The sequence below is a fragment of the Oncorhynchus keta genome, chromosome 20, assembly GCF_023373465.1.
Source record: "Oncorhynchus keta strain PuntledgeMale-10-30-2019 chromosome 20, Oket_V2, whole genome shotgun sequence".
NCBI lineage: Eukaryota > Metazoa > Chordata > Actinopteri > Salmoniformes > Salmonidae > Oncorhynchus > Oncorhynchus keta.
This window is the reverse complement of record NC_068440.1, coordinates 18,387,410-18,407,575: the sequence shown is the minus strand read 5'-3', so window position 1 is coordinate 18,407,575 and position 20,166 is coordinate 18,387,410. Positions and strand designations below refer to the sequence as shown.

The 20,166-nt window shown below is 45.5% G+C and overlaps 1 protein-coding gene across 1 annotated transcript in view; it reads right to left on the bottom strand.

Moving 5' to 3' along the window:
* The window catches only part of LOC118373178 (retinoic acid receptor beta-like), a 328,372-nt gene that overhangs the window by 307,687 nt on the left and 519 nt on the right, over positions 1–20,166 (bottom strand). Inside the window, exon 1 of the mRNA XM_052472230.1 lies at positions 20,105–20,166. This exon is cut by the window's right edge and continues 519 nt beyond it. The gene's annotated coding sequence lies outside the window, so the exon portion shown is untranslated. The remainder of the gene's footprint in view (positions 1–20,104) is intronic.

The window sequence follows — 20,166 nt, the reverse complement described above, 5'->3', positions numbered from 1 at the left end:
AAGCTGAGTATCCTTTGCTGAGATTCCCCCTCCTACACGTAGTGGAGTCCAAAGCCTCCAGTATAGATTTCAGTGATGAGAAGAGAAGTTGCTCTATGGGTTGTGAGGCTGAGAGCTGGAGATCAAAGAGGATCAAGCCTGATGATCTGTGTAACGTTTTAGATAGAGCTCAGGGCCTGCAGACCTGACTAGAATGCTCAAACCTGGTCAAAGGCAGTGTGTGTGTATTTTTTATTTGATTTAACTAGGCAAGTCAGTTAAGAACAAATTCTTATTTACAATGACGGCCTAAGAACAAGGTTAACTGCCTTGTTCAGGGGCAGAACGACATATTTTTACCTTGTCAGCTCTGGGATTTGATCTATCAACCTTTCAGTTACTGGCCTAACACCCTAACCACTAGGCAACCTGCTGCCCCACCTACCTGCCGTGTGTGTGTGTGTGTGTGTGTGTGTGTGTGTGTGTGTGTGTGTGTGTGTGTGTGTGTGTGTGTGTGTGTGTGTGTGTGTGTGTGTGTGTGTGTGTGTGTGTGTGTGTGTGTGTGTGTGTGTGTGTGTGTGTGTGTGTGTGTGTGTGCTACAAGCTATAGTCTGCAGAGGTGATGGAGTTTATCACAGGCAGTCTACAATGACAGATTTAGTAGTACAACAGTCTACACTTGGAAAAAGGGTTCCTAAATGGTTCTGTGGCTGTTGCCATAGGAAAACCCATTTTGGTTCCACATATAACTATTTTGGGTTCCATGTAGAACCCTCTATATAGAGAGTTCTACATGGAACTCAAAACGGTTCTACCTGGAGACAGCCGAAAAACCCTTTCAGGTACTAGATAGCACTTTTTACTAATTGGAAGGGGAAAGGGAGAACAGCTCATTGAATTTAATTTTATTGTATAGCGCTGGCTACACAACAGTATTAGGAAAATATTGTACATTTAAACTAATGTATGGGAAAACCATAAACCTATTATTCAGGGTCAAGCTACTAAGGTAAAACGTCCTTTATCTACTTGGCTTTGATGAGCATCAAGTTAAACAGAGTGGCACTAAATATAAAATCTAACTTGGAAGTTGAGTGATTCAGGTCACATACTGTATAGAAGCAACTGAAGATTGTATAAATAATCTCTCTCTCTCTCCACAAATTGTTTGACATTTTGAAAACTCTGATGTTTTTTTCCCTCCTGATGTTCAAAGGCGATTCGTTCTGTCATTCCTAACACGCTTGATCATCGCAGCAACCCTTCTGAGAAGAGAAAATATACATCAGCTTTACGAGTCACAGTCAAACAAATGACCGACCCCTTCATCAGCTAGAGACACACACAGTCTTCAGACGTCTGTCTGATATCAACCCAGCTGGAGACTAAACGCTGTCTCAGTCTCAGTTAGAGGGACGGACCTGCTTTGAACTAGCCACCCCGTTGACTGATCTGTCACCAATTTTAACTAACGAGTTCATGCAAAATCCTCATCATTCTTGATTTGTGCTGTAGATAAATGGAGGGATCCAGTGCTTTCCAGACCCTAGTAAATGACTTAAATGTAAATGTAATAGCATGGAATTTCTCAAACTCCCTAGTAGGAAGCCTGCACAGACAGTTCCTAGCCAGTCGTCACCAACAGCAGTATAATCTGATGGGACCGTGATAACCCTCAACCAGGGTTTGTATCAGCATCAACTGTTTATCGTGAACTTTGTAGCAAAGATGTTTCAGCATCAAGGTCAATTCCAACAGATCAATGTATTTCAATAGAGACTACTGTGCCAGCTGACATGGTCAGCAGTAAAATCATGCAGAGTTGGTTGGTGCTTCTTGAATATTGCTATTTACTTCTCTATCCAGAAGGGTTAGTTGTAATCAGGCGTATAGCGGAAACTGTGACTGACCAGACCACTCCTGCTGTGTGATATAACACCCTCATATTCAAACCCATCCGTTCTCGCAAAATTAGCCAGAATGATCCGGAATGTTAAAAATCTTCCCCCGGCTTTCCAGAGACTAGAGGGACCAGGCCTAATTAACATTCCAGAGTTCTGCGAGCCGAGCGGAGGACTCTGGCACTCTCCTTTTTCCTCTTTTCCCAAGAAACTGGAGCAATCCTGAGAACTAGAGAGAGGGTTTTGCTGATGGGATGTAGGTAGCAAGAGTAAATGTGTCAAAAGGTTTTCCATTGTGTTCCCTAATGAACATATCCCTGGCCTTCTTCCACAGACTGACAGGAACTTGCTATGTGACCATACAGGAAGTCCAACAGGAAGCAGCTGGGTGCGGGAACAGGAAGAAGCCAGAGAGTGAGAGAGAGAGAGAGAGAGAGAGAGAGAGAGAGAGAGAGAGAGAGAGAGAGAGAGAGGAGAGAGAGAGAGAGAGAGAGAGAGAGAGAGAGAGAGAGAGAGAGAGAGAGAGAGAGAGAGAGAGAGAGAGAGAGGAGGGTGAGAGAGAGAGAGAGAGAGAGAGAGAGAGAGAGAGAGAGAGAGAGAGAGAGAGAGAGAGAGAGAGAGAGAGAGAGAGAGAGAGGAGAGAGAGAGAGAGAGAGAGAGAGAGAGAGAGAGAGAGAGAGAAAGAGAGAGAGAGAGCGAGAGAGAGAGAGAGAGAGAGAGAGAGAGAGAGAGAGAGAGAGAGAGAGAGAGAGAGAGAGAGGGAGAGAGAGAGAGAGAGAGAGAGAGAGAGAGAGAGAGAGAGAGAAGAGAGAGAGAGAGAGAGAGAGAGAGAGAGAGAGAGAGAGAGAGAGAGAGAGAGAGAGAGAGAGAGAGAGAGAGAGAGAGAGAGAGAGAGAGAAGGGTGAGAGAGAGAGAGAGAGAGAGAGAGAGAGAGAGAGAGAGAGAGAGAGAGAGAGAGAGAGAGAGAAGGGTGAGAGAGAGAGAGAGAGAGAGAGAAGGGTGAGAGAGAGAGAGAGAGAGAGAGAGAGAGAGAGAGAGAGAGAGAGAGAGAGAGAGAGAGAGAGAGAGAGAGAGAGAGAGAGAGAGAGAGAGAGAGAGAGAGAGAGAGAGAGAGAGAGAGAGAGAGAGAGAGAGAGAGAGAGAGAGAGAGAGGAGGGTGGGTGGGTGGGTGGGTGAGAGAGCTCACAGAATGGCTTGATGATACAGTGGCAATGTTCAGGCAGTTTTGTCCTCATTGGCTGGCTGAATGAAGAGGAGATTTTCAGGAACACATTGAATGGATCTGGCTCCACATGCACAAGGCTGCTCATTTATCTCTGAAGAGGATTTTCTCTCTCTCTCCATCCCCCTCTTCTTTGGGGAGCAAGCGGAGAGGAGAGGGGGTACTGGGCTGGGTGCCAGCCGTGGAGGATGGTGGATGGGTACAAATGCTTGGCACAGGCTAGAAGAGGATGTACCAACAGCCTCAATGGCATCCACCTACTCCTGCAGTTCAGAGAGAGGTGAATCACCACTTATACTGCCACCAGTAAACTCTCAACACGCACAACAGCCCACATACAGAACGCATACACATGTGCAGGCAACAGTACACACACACTTTATGTACACGTCTCACACACACACACACACAGGTGGTTTGTAGTAGTAAGGTTTGTAGTAGTAATTTCTTGCTGTGGTCTTCAGTTTGCAAGTCTCCAAAATGTAAGTACTGTATTGCACCACTGCTCTGAATGTCTCACCAACAGCAGTATCAGGCTAGCCTAACTCTGAATCCACATTTCCTCCACACCCAGAGAGGAGGATGACAGGATGAAGGGATGAGGAAGAGAGGAGGGTGACCGATCCAAACAGGATTGCAAAGTTACATCTATATGCTGTATATAGGCCTATATATTCTCAAATACTCTGAGCATACGGTTTAGGCCCAAGAATCTGCCCTTTACACAATACACACACACACACAACACATGCACACACAAACACACAGACAAACTCACACTCACACATCCTCTGTGAGACAGGAATTACATGTAAATACTTGGTGTTAATCAAACCACTGACGTATATAGACTACTGTATGCATGACTCAGATAACACACATTTTGCACACTAATATAAATACAGTATATGACTCATGGTTACAAAACTAAATACTCACATACTATTGGTTGCTGCTGAGAGTAAACTTTGATTATAAAAAACATCCCGTTTCTCTCATCAAAACAGTTACACAACATGAAAAGTAAACCAAACTATTTTCTTTCTATTTTTCCTCCATTGATGGTTCTCTGCCTTCTCTGCATGGCCTTAGGCGAGGGGGATTCAAATATGGTTTTGTGGAGTGAGTTGTTCCTACATCAAGCAGCACGCTTGTATTTGCAACTGCAGTCCCATTAACTTGTAGGCTGGTTAAACCAGACTTAATGCTGTGCTCACAACAGTGAAATGTGACAAAATCAATGTGCATCAAAGGTAAATCAACTTTAAAGACGTTGAACAGGACAGACTGAAGAGAGAGAAACTTTTTGGAAAAGAATTGCTATCGAGACCATAAAAAGGGTTATTCGGCTGACCCCATAGGAAAACCCTTTAATGAACCCTTTATGGTTCCAGGTAGAACTAGTTTGGTTCCACTTAGAACCCTTTTGGGTTTCATCTTGAACCCTTCCACAGAGGGTTCTACATGGAACCGAAATGGGTTCTCCTATGGGGACAGCCGAAGAACCCCTTTGGAATAATTTTTTCTAAGAGTGTACCCTTTTCACACAACTGAGCCAAGCCAAGTAGAGCTGTACTGTGCTGGCTTGTATAGCTGAGCCAGAATCAAACAGTTTGGGTCGCCTCTATAGTATGAAAAGAGTGTTAGAGAACCTCATCCTCTCAAAAGATGCTTGTTGAACAGAACAGGACAGACTTGGTGAAGGCTGAGAGAGATGGGAGCGAAATAAGGAATGGAGCTCTCTCTTGCTATAGTACCAGTGGCGTGCCCGTACCCATACTGCAGTTGCACGTGGCGGCGATGCCAGAGCATTAGGTAACAGAGGATTATTCAGATGAGCATGGGAAATGATTTGCATTGCTAATGAACACTGTATTTAAAGCAGAATAACATGCCCTTCAAATAACATCTGCTGAGCAGAGAAATCCCAGCACACCTCTCCTTTCTCTCTGTCACTCTTTCTCTCTCTTTCTCTCTCTCTCTCTCTCTCTCTCGCTCTGTCCTTCCCCCAACCCTCACTCTCTCTCTCTTCTCTCTGTTAAAATAGTTATAAGGCAAGAGGAGGGGGAGTGTAGCTCAGTAGCGGAACATGAAAGAGCCAGTGGTGGATCCATGTCTAACATAACCATCACATTGAATTAACTCTGGGTTCTCTTCTCCCTTCAGATGCAGAGAAACGTGTCATAAGTGTTTAATAGATGGTTTTGTAAAGAGGTGAGAAACTAGCTTCACATGTTTGATTAATTCATCCACATCGCTTAGTGCAGACTACACTCTGAACTGAAGAAGAAGGTTTGTGTTATCAATAAGCACTTGAAATAAAGTAGATCATAATAATTTAGAAGTCAACGCTGAAAGACCTCCAGGTCATGATAGGACTATGGTATTAATAATGTACTTACGCTGATAATTACTATGTAATTACAGTATAATAACTATGTAATTGAAACACACATCTGAGAAAAACATGTGGAGAAAAAAAAGAAGGCCGGATGGTGTATTATTTGTGTTTAACACACTCTTTTACTTCTATTTCCATAAATTGGCAACACTCACGAACCAACGAGCCCTGCAAACACAGACCCTGATTAGGACTTTTACGGTGACCGCATTACCGCCACACCGGTGGTCACAAGTCACGAGTCACGAAGGCAGTCAAATTCCACGTGACCGTTTTGCCAAGTTTGGGAAAATCATTTTCACCATAAAAATGCACTTTGCGCTTATAGCCTAATGCCGTGTGGGCATTGCTGCTCTTATAATGTGAAGAAATAGCCTATTAGTTTATCAACATTTTAAGCCAAACGTTCTGATCTGTTGCTTCAACCTCATTACGTAAAAACTTTTTTTTTGATGCGAGTGGTTCTATTCATTTCGGATCTATCGCATCCCACAACTATCCCAGACTATGTTTGGAATATTTATTTCTCTCACAGAATAGAATAGGTTACCTTTTGTACTATGGGAGAAAGTCAATTGACACAGAATAGCCGCATGTGTGCACTCCCTCAAATCGTTTAGAGAAAATATCCTTTCTATTTTATTCAGCTTTGTTCAATTGTATTCTTCATACTATAAAATAACATAAAATAATGCCACATAATTCTAAGAAACTCTTGTCTGCTAAATGAACTAGTGTAGCCCACAGCCATATGGCATGGCCAGATCAGGGCCTGACATAAGGACAACTCAGGGTATGCTATTCTGTTCTTCTGAAATAGTCTACATTTTCTTCATATCATGGTTCTCTAAACTTGTCTGAAATAAATAATGGATTTATTGTGAAGGTGTAGGCTATATTACATGGATTTATTAGACTGCATCAGTGGCTTGTAAGAAATGCTAAATGTGTTTATGTTAATTAACGGTCAATTACCGTGAGACCGGCAGTTATTTGCTTGACAATCACAGAATGAATGCAATTTTGTGACTGCCACAGCCCTAACCCTGATGCAATTTTTACATAAGGTTCACTCACTGACAACGTTAAAGAAAGAAATCAGTATGCCAGCTCAGTTCCGCATTCCACTGAACAAGATATCTTCCATTCATTATTGATGCTGTGTGGGGGGGTGTAGGGAGGAGAGGAGGAGGGGAGGGGAGTTTTCCCCTCAAGGCACAGGAGGATTCCCAGAGCTGGGCCTGGCATCAAAGCCTTCGCTCTAATCTGCTCTCCTCTCTTTCTCATCGTCTCCCCTCTCTCTTTCTCTCTCTCTCCCTCTCTCTCCATCTCTCTCTCTCTCTGCTCACTCACTGACTGACTATCCATAATACATGGTACATCTTACTCGGTTTTCCTTTCTCCTTAAGATTTTAATTATAGTGTTATTTTGCTGTCTGTTGCAGTATCGTCGGTATTTGTAAAATGTGTAATTAAGGTGATGAATTAGCATATGTACAATCAAATATATTTTGGGAGTGTAAAATCTATAGATGTTCCATATATGTTCAGTTGAATCATATTTAACGATGCTTCTCCTCGTGCTTTTAATATATTACATTATACAGTAGGTGGCAAGGGATTAATTTAGGAAACTAGGATACAGAACAAGATCATAAAAAATGGCTTTTGTCTCTTCCTTTCATTCTGCTGACAGAAATAGGTTCGGAGATGAAGCCATCACAGATCTAAATTCAAACCTTTTGATGTTTGACATCTCATTGTCTAACATCTCCCAGCTCTCCTCTCCTATTCTATCCTCTCCCCTCCCCTCCCCCCTCCTCTCCCCTCTATTCTCTCTCTCCTCCTCTTTTCTCCTCCCCCCTCCTATCCTCCCCTCCCCCTTTCATTTCCTCTCCTACCCCCTCCTTTCCCCACCTCTCCCCTCCTATCCCCTCATCTCCCCTCCTCTTCTCCCCCTTTCCTCCTCTCCCCTCGGTTCAAATCCCACGGCTGACAGCAAAAATCTGTTACATTAACATGTTACTCTAACATCCCTGGGAGGAAAACTCTCAAAAGACTGAATACTCACAAATTCGCCGGCCCAGGCGGCATCCCTGGCCAACCTCAGAGTGTGTGCTGACCAGCTAGCAGGAGTCTTCTCTGACATCTTCAACCGATCCCTGTCCCAGGCTGTAGTCCCCACAAGGAAAGCACCATCGCCCCAGTGCCCAAGAAATAAAGGTGACATGCCCAAATGACCACGTCGCACTCAACTCGATGAAGTGCTTCGAGAGGCTGGTCATGGCCTACATTAAGGCCAGCATGCCAGGCACGCTGGAGCCACTCCAATTTACCTACCGCTCCAACATATCCATGGAAGATGCCATTTCCATCGCTATTCACATGGCAGTAACACATTTGGACCAGAGGACCACCTACAGTGCATTTGGAAAGTATTCAGACACCTTGACTTTTTCCACATTTATTACGTCACAGCCTTATTCTAAAACTGATTAAATAGTTTTTCCCCCTCATCAATCTACATCAATGTACACATAATAAATACCCCATTTACATGAGTATGCAGACCTTTTACTCTGGAAACAGGATGCACCTGAGCTCAATTTCGAGTCTCATAGCAAAGGGTCTTAACATCTATGTAAATTAGGTATTTCTGTCTTGTTTTTGATCAATTTGCAAACATTTCTAAAAACCTGTTTTCGCTTTGTCATTATGGGGTATTGTGTGTGTGTGTGTGTGTGTGTGTTTCTTTTTTAATCCATTTTAAAATAAGGCTATAACGTCAGCCTACAGGAAGGAGGTAAGTGAGCTAACATTGTGGTGCCAAGACAACAACCTTTCCCTCAACATCAGCAAAACAAAGGAGTTGATTGTTGACTTAAGGAAGCAGAGGAGGGAACATGCCTCGATCCATATCAACGGGACTGCAGTAGAAAGAGTCAACAGTTTTAAGTTCCTCGCTGTCCACATCACGAGGACTTGACATGGACCAACAACACTATCACACGTGTTAAGAGGGCGCAACAGTGTCTCTACATCCTAAGGCGGACATCCTAAGGTGGCTGAAGAAATTCGGCATGCCACAACGGGTCCTCCCCAAATACTACCGCTGCACCATCGAGAGTGTCCTGACCGTTTGCATCACTGCCTGGTATGGGAATTGCTACATCCACGACCGCAAAGCCCGTCAGCGGGTGGTGAAGACGGCCCAGTACCGTGCTCCCACCCATCCAGGACATCTACTTGAAACGGTGCCTGAGGAAGGCCCGCAGCATCATCAAGGACCCCGCACATCCCAGCCACGAGCTGTTCACTCACTTACCATTGGGCAGACGGAGCATGAGGTCTGATACCAAACAGGTTCAGAGACAGTTTCTAACTACAAGCCATCAGACTGCTGATCAAGCCATCAGACACACACACACACACACACACACACACACACACACACACACACACACACACACACACACACACACACACACACACACACACACACACACACTCATCACAACTGCTGCTACCAGACTCTTATTATGATTGCTAAATACTGCACAATTTAAAAACTTGCCCCCCAATCCCACTTCCCCTAAATATTGGACTATAAATTGTGCTTTCGAGTATTATACTTATGCCATTCACTTTATGATCGTGGGCAGGGTTGGGGAGTAACGGATTACATGTAAGGGAGTACAAAAAATGGTAACTGTAATCCGTTACGTTACCAGCTAAAATATTGTAATCAGATTACAGATACTATTGAAAAACTAGATAATTACTTCGAGGATTACCTTTAAATCCAGAAACGATATTTGCGGGAAAAAAATAGTTGACACTTCTGTTTTCTCAATGACATTCAAACCAGTACTGAAAAAAGGCACAAGTTTATGTTTGTTCCACCTCATTGAGTCTGATGGATGGCGGGAAAAGAGCAGGAATAGGTTTTTGTAGGCTACAGTCCAAGCTATGTCTTCTAATGGTGCGACTTCTGTCGGCATCCAAAGATTATCCAACTTGAATAAAAGCTTTGAGGTAAGGATAACAGCAGTGGTTTAGTCTACGGCGATACGGACATAATTTATTATTGATATCTAAATAGCGCATTGATGTGAATCACACTGCTGCTCTCTCATTTAGCTGTTTGCGCCTTACAGATAGATTGTGGTTGTTGTGGATGTAACGTCGTTCTTCGTTTGTAGAAAGAGAGTCGGACCGAAATGCAGCGTAGTGGTTACTCATGACTTTAATAGAAAAAGTGACACATGAAATAACGATACAAAATACAAAACAACAAACAGAACGTGAAACCTATTACAGCCTATCTGGTGAAACTACACAGAGACAGAAACAATCACCCACGAAATACCAAGCGAAACCAGGCTACCTAAATACGGTTCCCAATCAGAGACAACGAGAATCACCTGACTCTGATTGAGAACCGCCTCAGGCAGCCGAGCCCATACAACACCCCTACTCAGCCGCAATCCCAATACAAAAACCCCAATACAACAACATAAACCCATATCACACCCTGGCCTGACCAAATATTTAAAGAAAACACAAAATACTAAGACCAAGGCGTGACAGAACCCTCCCCTAAGGTGCGGACTCCCGGACGCACCTCAAAACCATAGGGAGGGTCCGGGTGGGCGTCTGTCCATGGTGGCGGTTCCGGCTCGGGACGTGGACCCCACTCCATTAATTTCCTAGTTCCTCCCCTTCGCGTCCTGGGATAATCCACCCTCGCCGCCGACCATGGCCTAATAGTCCTCACCCAGAACCCCACAGAACTGAGGAGCAGCTCGTGACTGGGGGGCATCTCGGGACTGAGGGACAGCTCGGGACTGAGGGGCAGCTCAGGACTGAGGGGCAGCTCGGGACTGAGGGGCAGCTCGGGACTGAGGCAGCTCGGGACTGAGGGGAAGCTCGGGGCTGAGGGGCAGCTCGGGACTGAGGGGCAGCTCGGGACTGAGGGGCAGCTCGAGACTGAGGGGCAGCTCGGGACTGAGGGGCAGATCGAGACTGAGGGGCAGCCCGGAACTGAGGGGAAGCCCAGTACTGAGAGAAAGCCCAGTACTGAGAGGAAGCCCAGTACTGAGAGGAAGCCCAGTACTGAGATGAAGCTCAGGTAGGTAGTAGGCTCCGGTAGATCCTGGCTGGCTGGCGGATCTGGAAGATTATGGTTGACTAGCAGATCTGGAAGAGACTGGTTGACTGGCAGATCTGGAAGAGACCGGTTGACTGGCAGATCTGGAAGATTCAGGTTGACTAGCAGATCTGGAAGATTCTGGTTGACTGGCAGATCTGGTAGAATCTGGTTGACTGGCAGATCTAGAAGATCATGGCTGACTGGCAGATCTAGCTGCTCTATGCAGACTGGCAGATCTGGAAGAGACTGGTTGACTGGCAGATCTAGCTGCTCTATGCAGGCTGACAGCTCCTTGCAGACTGACAGCTCTTTGCAGACTGGCAGCTCTGGCTGCTTTATGCAGACTGACAGCTCTGGCTGCTTCATGCTGACTGACAGCACCTTGCAGACTGACAGCTCCCTGCAGACTGGCAGCTCAGGCTGCTCCATGCAGACTGACAGCTCAGGCTGCTCCGAACAGGCAGGAGGCTCCGGCAGCGCTGTAGAGGAGGAAGGCTCTGATAGCGCTGAACAGGCGGGAAACTCCGACAGCGCAGGAGGGAAGGAAGGCTCTGGCTGTGCTGAACAGGCGAGAGACTCCGACAGCGCAGGAGGGAAGGAAGGCTCTGGCTGTGCTGAACAGGCGAGGCGCACAGAAGGCCTGGTGCGTGGTGCTGGAACTGGTGCTACAGGATTGAGGACACGCACAGGAAGCCTGGTGCGGGGAGCTGCTACCGGAGGACTGGTGTGTGGAGGTGGCTCTGGATAGACCGGACCGTGCAGGCGCACTGGAGCTCTTGAGCACCGAGCCTGCCCAAGCTTACCTGGCTCGATGCCCACTCTAGCCCGGCCAATAGGAAGGGCTGGTATGAACCGCACCGGGCTATGCACCCGCACTGGAAACACTGTGCGCTCCATAGCATAACACGGTGTCTGCCCGGTCTCTCTAGACCACCGGTGAGCACAGGGAGTTTGCGCAGGTCTCCTACCTGGCATAGCCATACTCCCATTAAGCCCCCCCCAATAATTTTTTTGGGCTGCTTTTCGGGCTTCCATCCGCGTCGGCGTGCTGCCTCCTCATACCAGCGCCTCTCCGCTTTAGCCACTATTGCAAGCATAACTTGTAATATATATTTTTTGATGGATTGATGCTGTTACTGTTTAGTTTATACAGACTTATTTTGTAACATCTCTTGGTTTGAACATAACTTAATTGGTAGAAAACCATAAAACATTATTTGTTGAAGTTCTTCCTTGGGACGGCGATATTCTCCCGGCTGCGCCCAGGGTCCTTTTCCGTCTAATATCATCTCCCAAGACCAGAAGTCCTTATATTGCTGCTCCTCACAATTAACAGGGAGAGTAGGCTCAGGTCTGACTCCTGACTCAGCCACTCTCTCTCTGCGCCCTCCCCCAATAAATATTTGGGGGTTACTTTCGGTTTTCGCTCTGCGCCGTCGTGTCTTTTTTTTCGACTCCATTCGCCTATAGCCCTCTTCGCACTGCTCTAGCGAATCCCAGGCGGGCTCCTGCACTCTCTCTGGGTCGGCCGCCCACCTGTCGATTTCTTCCCACGTCGTATACTCCATGCCTCTGCTGTCCATAACGTCCTCCCTTCGCTGTTCAAGCTGTCGCTGCCTGTTAACACGCTGCTCGGTCCGTGTGTGGTGGGTGATTCTGTAACGTCGTTCTTCGTTTGTAGAAAGAGAGTCAGACCGAAATGCAGCGTAGTGGTTACTCATGACTTTAATAGAAAAAGTGACACATGAAATAACGATACAAAATACAAAACAACAAACAGAACGTGAAACCTATTACAACCTATCTGGTGAAACTACACAGAGACAGGAACAATCACCCACGAAATACCAGGCTACCTAAATACGGTTCCCAATCAGAGACAACGAGAATCACCTGACTCTGATTGAGAACCGCCTCAGGCAGCCAAGCCCATACAACACCCCTACTCAGCCGCAATCCCAATAATACAAAAACCCCAATACGAAATACAACAACATAAACCCATGTCACACCCTGGCCTGGCCAAATATTTAAAGAAAACACAAAATACTAAGACCAAGGCGTGACAGTGGATGGTTGTTCACAAATCTAAATGTGTATTTGAACCCAATAATGGTTCAATTCAAGAAGTTTAAACTGCCTATCAATCATTGTTTTTGAAACCAGTTGGACAGCCAGTGAAAATTGCGCTCTTCCAACAGTTGCACAGTGTGGATCCAAGCCTATGGAATACAAGTGGGGCGTTTTTCTTCAGTAGTGCTCAAAGCCGGCGCCGACAGAGATGGCCGCCTCGCTTCGCGTTCCCAGGAAACTATGCAGTTTTTTTTTTTGACGTGTTATCTCTTACATTAGTACCCCAGGTCATCTTAGGTTTCATTACATACAGTCGAGAAGAACTACTGAATATAAGATCAGCGTCAACTCACCATCAGTACGACCAAGAATATGTTTTCCGCGACGCGGATCCTGTGTTCTGCCTTACAAACAGGTCAACGGAATTGATTCCATGCAGCGACCCCAAAAAACGACTTCGTAAAAGAGGGAAACGTAGCGGTCTTCTGGTCAGACTCCGGACACGGGCACATCGTGCACCACTCCCTAGCATTCTTCTTGCCAATGTCCAGTCTCTTGACAACAAGGTTGATGAAATCCGAGCAAGGGTAGCATTCCAGAGGGACATCAGAGACTGTAACGTTCTCTGCTTCACGGAAACATGGCTCACTGGAGAGACGCTATCCGGGCGGTGCAGCCAACGGGTTTCTCCACGCATCGCGCCGACAGAAACAAACATCTTTCTGGTAAGAAGAGTGGCGGGGGCGTATGCCTCATGACTAACGAGACATGGTGTGATGAAAGAAACATACAGGAACTCAAATCCTTCTGTTCACCTGATTTAGAATTCCTCACAATCAAATGTAGACCGCATTATCTACCAAGAGAATTCTCTTCGATTATAATCACAGCCGTATATATCCCGCCCCCAAGCAGACACATCGATGGCTCTGAACAAACTTTATTTAACTCTTTGCAAACTGGAAACCATTTATCCGGAGGCTGCATTCATTGTAGCTGGGGATTTTAACAAAGCTAATCTGAAAACAAGACTCCCTAAATTTTATCAGCATATCGATTGCGCAACCAGGGGTGGTAAAACCTTGGATCATTGTTACTCTAACTTTCGCGACGCATATAAGGCCCTGCCCCGCCCCCCTTTCGGAAAAGCTGACCACGACTCCATTTTGTTGATCCCTGCCTACAGACAGAAACTTAAACAAGAGGCTCCCACGCTGAGGTCTGTCCAACGCTGGTCCGACCAAGCTGACTCCACACTCCAAGACTGCTTCCATCACGTGGACTGGGACATGTTTCGTATTGCGTCAGATAACAATATTGACGAATACGCTGATTCGGTGTGCGAGTTCATTAGAACGTGCGTTGAAGATGTCGTTCCCATAGCAACGATAAAAACATTCCCTAACCAGAAACCGTGGATTGATGGCAGCATTCGAGTGAAACTGAAAGCGCGAACCACTGCTTTTAATCAGGGCAAGGTGTCTCGTAACTTGACCGAATACAAACAGTGCAGCTATTCCCTCCACAAGGCTATCAAACAAGCTAAGCGTCAGTACAGAGACAAAGTAGAATCTCAATTCAACGGCTCAGACACAAGAGGCATGTGGCAGGGTCTACAGTCAATCACGGACTACAAGAAGAAACCCAGCCCAGTCACGGACCAGGATGTCTTGCTCCCAGGCAGACTAAATAACTTTTTTGCCCGCTTTGAGGACAATACAGTGCCACTGACACGGCCTGCAACGAAAACATGCGGTCTCTCCTTCACTGCAGCCGAGGTGAGTAAGACATTTAAACGTGTTAACCCTCGCAAGGCTGCAGGCCCAGACGGCATCCCCAGCCGCGCCCTCAGAGCATGCGCAGACCAGCTGGCCGGTGTGTTTACGGACATATTCAATCAATCTCTATCCCAGTCTGCTGTTCCCACATGCTTCAAGAGGGCCACCATTGTTCCTGTTCCCAAGAAAGCTAAGGTAACTGAGCTAAACGACTACCACCCCGTAGCACTCACTTCCGTCATCATGAAGTGCTTTGAGAGACTAGTCAAGGACCATATCACCTCCACCCTACCTGACACCCTAGACCCACTCCAATTTGCTTACCGCCCAAATAGGTCCACAGACGATGCAATCTCAACCACACTGCCCTAACCCATCTGGACAAGAGGAATACCTATGTGAGAATGCTGTTCATCAACTACAGCTCGGCATTCAACACCATAGTACCCTCCAAGCTCGTCATCAAGCTCGAGACCCTGGGTCTCGACCCCGCCCTGTGCAACTGGGTACTGGACTTCCTGACGGGCCGCCCCCAGGTGGTGAGGGTAGGCAACAACATCTCCTCCCCGCTGATCCTCAACACCCCACAAGGGTGCGTTCTGAGCCCTCTCCTGTACTGCCTGTTCACCCACGACTGCGTGGCCATGCACGCCTCCAACTCAATCATCAAGTTTGCGGACGACACAACAGTGGTAGGCTTGATTACCAACAACGACGAGACGGCCTACAGGGAGGAGGTGAGGAGGTGAGGGCCCTCGGAGTGTGGTGTCAGGAAAATAACCTCACACTCAACGTCAACAAAACTAAGGAGATGATTGTGGACTTCAGGAAACAGCAGAGGGAACACCCCCCTATCCACATCGATGGAGAGGTTTAAGTTTTAAGTTCCTCGGCATACACATCACAGACAAACTGAATTGGTCCACTCACACAGACAGCGTCGTGAAGAAGGTGCAGCAGCGCCTCTTCAACCTCAGGAGGCTGATGAAATTCGGCTTGTCACCAAAAGCACTCACAAACTTCTACAGATGCACAATCGAGAGCATCCTGGCGGGCTGTATCACCGCCTGGTACGGCAACTGCTCCGCCCTCAACCGTAAGGCTCTCCAGAGGGTAGTGAGGTCTGCACAACGCATCACCGGGGGCAAACTACCTGCCCTCCAGGACACCTACACCACCCGATGTTACAGGAAGGCCATAAAGATCATCAAGGACATCAACCACCCGAGCCACTGCCTGTTCACCCCGCTATCATCCAGAAGGCGAGGTCAGTACAGGTGCATCAAAGCTGGGACCGAGAGACTGAAAAACAGCTTCTATCTCAAGGCCATCAGACTGTTAAACAGCCACCACTAACATTGAGTGGCTGCTGCCAACACACTGACATTGACACTGACCCAACTCCAGCCACTTTAATAATGGGAATTGATGGGAAATGATGTAAATATATCACTAGCCACTTTAAACAATGCTACCTTATATAATGTTACTTACCCTACATTATTCATCTCATATGCATACGTATATACTGTACTCTATATCATCGACTGCATCCTTATGTAATACATGTATCACTAGCCACTTTAACTATGCCACTTTGTTTACTTTGTCTACATACTCATCTCATATGTATATACTGTACTCGATACCATCTACTGTATGCTGCCCCGTACCATCACTCATTCATATATCCTTATGTACATATCCTTTATCCCCTTACACTGTGTATAAGACAGTAGTTTTGGAATTGTTAGTTAGATTACTTGTTGGTTATTACTGCATTGTCGGAACTAGAAGCACAAGCATTTCGCTACACTCGCATTAACATCTGCTAACCATGTGTATGTGACAAATACAATTTGTTTTGATTTGATTTGAAGCATTCCATTCCATGAGCACAGCATTTATTTTTCAACTCGAATCAATGAGCCCAATCAGTCCTCCATGACAACAAAATCATAAACAACAGAATAGGACTGGCTAATAAGTCCTTAGTTTTGGGGTTATGCCCAGGTAAAACAATTTGGCCAATCCATACTTCCATATTTCCAAGTCCTATTCTTGAAGGTAACTAGTAAGTGTAACAGATTACATTTAGAAAGTAACCTACCCAACCCTGTTCGTGGGTGAACAACAGATCCACCGTCCAACAAAATAAGGTCAAATGAACATAAGGTCAAATGCAAACACATATTACAGATAAGTACACAAACGGTTGGTGTTCGTGCATTGACAATCCTGGCTTGTAGTGTGTGGGAGAAGAGACATAAATTCCTTATGAGGTCTAAGTCGTGTGCGTATATATATAAAGGTTAACATAAAGAGACAACAGAGGAGAGGCAACACATTAACTGCAGAACAAAACGAAAGTGTCAGAAAGTGTCAGGGGAGGGAGGAGAGAAAGAGAGAGAGAGGTGAGAGAGGAGAGAGAGAAAGAGAGAGAGAGAGGTGAGAGAGGAGAGAGAGAGAGAGAGAGAGAGAGAGAGAGAGAGAGAGAGAGAGAGAGAGAGAGAGAGAGGTGAGAGGAGAGAGAGAGAGAGAGAGAGAGAGAGAGAGAGAGAGAGAGAGAGAGAGAGAGAGAGAGAGAGAGAGGACAGAGAGAGAGAGAGAGAGGTGAGAGGAGAGAGAGAGAGAGAGAGAGAGGTGAGAGGAGAGAGAGAGAGAGAGAGAGAGAGAGAGAGAGAGAGAGAGAGAGAGAGAGAGAGAGAGAGACCGAGAGACAAAGAGACAGAGAGAGAGAGACAGAGACCGAGAGACAAAGAAAGAGAGAGAGAGAGAGAAATAGCCGCAGAGTAACAAATGAAAGGTTCCTTTAACAAAGTGTCATGAAGAAAAAACATTAACTTTTGATGGATCAGTTTTTAGGAGAGAGAGAGAGAGACCGAGAGGCAGAGAGAGAGAGAGAGAGAAAGGGGTAAGAGAGACAGAGACCGAGAGACAAAGAGAGAGGGAGAGAGAGAGAGAGAGAGAGAGAGAGAGAGAGAGAGAGAGAGAGAGAGAGAGAGAGAGAGAGAGAGAGAGAGGGAGAGGGAGAGAGAGGGAGAGGGAGAGGGAGAGACAGAGACAGAGAGACAAAGAGAGAGAGAGAGAGAGAGAGAGAGAGAGAGAGAGAGAGAGAGAGAGAGAAATAGCAGCCGAGTAACAAATGAAAGGTGCCTTTAACAAAGTGTCATGAAGAAAAACATTAACTTTTGATGGATCAGTTTTTATCCCTGAGAGCACTTTGCCACCTACTGACTGGTCCTGGTTATCACATGACTAAATGCGTATTGTAGTAGATTATAACCAATATATAACTCTCTTATCATTTGTATCTTTGAGATACATTGAGGATATGGAGTGAATACAAGATTGAAGAATCTATACATGTCACATTTTTCTTTCCTTAATTTTTTTTACATAGTCATAATGTCTGAAAAATGCACCCTACCTCTAATATAAATAACAAATGGCGTGTGAATTTATTTGAATAATGTAAATAATAAATAATGAAGAGGAATGTAAATATTACAAAGCTTTGATTTAGGTACAAGGCTACACATAAAAGTAATGAATAAAAAAGGCAAGCCGTCATTGAACTGCTGATAAAATGAACAACATTATTCATGTTAGGGAGGACTCCAGTCTATTTCATCTACAACGTTTACTCCTTTGATATATTTCTTCATCTCATTAATATTGCAAGGCTAAAGTCTTAATCATTATCACAGATAAACAATATCTTCATGACCAACCTGCCAAGGTTTGCAATCTGCTTGGCTCGCAGAATGAAGTTGGATGATACCACACAAGAATTCTAAGAAGAATTCCACCATGGAGCTGCTTGAATATAATTTCACATCATTCTTTGAGCCCAAAGTTCTGAAGTGTTATTTATTCTGTTGTACTCCACAGAATACAATACTCTTTAAGAACACTGCCGTTGAGAAAGAGATCCTAACATTTTAGCGTGTTAATTAAACTCTTCCTAAATCAATCAGAGCATTAACATATTGCAGAGTGTGGTCAGTGCTGCATCAGTAAGAGAAACATCAAAGGGTTTCAGCAGCAGGCATGAAAGGCATTGGAAATTAGCTTTGAAAAGGAGAGCAGCTAGCGCCAAGCCATGCCTAGCCTGCAGGAGGAAGAGAGTAGAGGGAGAGAGGGAAGAGACTGCCTGCCTGTCTGATACAGGTACAGTAATGCTGCTGCCTCAAATTACGTTTTTACCCAGCAGGCAGGCAGGGGGATGAGAAATGAGGGGGAAATGAGAGAAAGAGAGAGAGGTGAAAGAAAGAGAGAGGGAGAGTGAGAGAGAGACAGGGAGAGCAACAGAGACGGAGAAAAAAAGAGGGTGAGAGAGGGGGGTGAGAGGGAGAGAGCATGAGGGTGAGAGAGGGGGAAATGAGAGGGTGAGAAATTAGGGGGAAATGAGAGAAAGGAAGAGAAAGAGGTGAAAGAAAGAGAGAGGGAGAGGGAGAGAGAGACAGGGAGAGCAACAGAGACTGCGAAAAAGAGAGAGAAAGAGAGGGGGGTGAGAGGGAGAGATGCTTCTTGCAAAGATGCCTTTACATCTCTGAATTGTGTCAGGTCAGAGATCTCACATGTTCTGTGTTGATTATGCAGCACATGGGTTCTATTTCTGTGTTTCTAACACGGTTGGTTGCATCCTTTATACAGGCAGTTACACTTTGATGAGAAGCACCAAGAAGAGTCCCTCAAAAATTATCTTTTTTTTTCATCTTTCTGACATCCATTTATCCATGTCGTATTATACAACACGGATGCAGTTTTAGGCTGGGTTTCTGTACAGCACTTTGTGACCTCAGCTGATGTAAGAAAGGCTTTATAAATCAATTGGATTGCTTGATTGATAAACATCTAACAAGCCCCTTAGATCAAATAATGAGCCCTAGTTGGAGCACTTGGCCTGCTTATCTGCAATAGAGATTTCCAAAGGAATCATGTAAAAACGGCAGGCAGTGAAGCTGTCAGCCAGACATGTAATGTATTACTATACCGTTACTCTATCATTTATGACTGTAACTATACAGTTGGCCACTGCTGAGGAACTGGAAGATACTTTTTGTCTACTCATCATCATCATCATCATCATCATCAACAAAACAAACTGTATCATAACAAAAGTGTCCATACTGCAGACAACACTAAGCAACTGCATGTGATGTCAATAACAACAACAGAAATGTCAGACTAGCCTACTTCGACTCAAGCCAGGCATAGGCTATTCGCCCTATTCCAGACGCAGCAACTATCAGATATCAGCAGGTATATCAAAGAAAGCCTCCCGAGAGCATACTGTGACCTACTTCAGTTTAGTTTCCTTCAACGGGTGTGGACCGACACGACAGGCTGAGCAGCCACCTACACACATCTCCACGACGGGCATATTTAGACATCATCATCACAGCTGACACGCTGTTAAACAGTATGACCTCAGTAAATAACTTAAGAGAATTGTTTAATTCACCTTCTAACGACACTTTTGGGGGGGGGGGTCCACAAAGTCCACAAAGGCTATTTATGGTAGAAACATAGTAGTCTTTAGAACGTTGACACAGGCTAGAGGCACATTTGACATCGTTTTAAATAACTTACCGGCAGCCCCCCGCCACAGATGTCATCCTAGTATCATTTATTCTCCGGGTAATAGGCTGTTT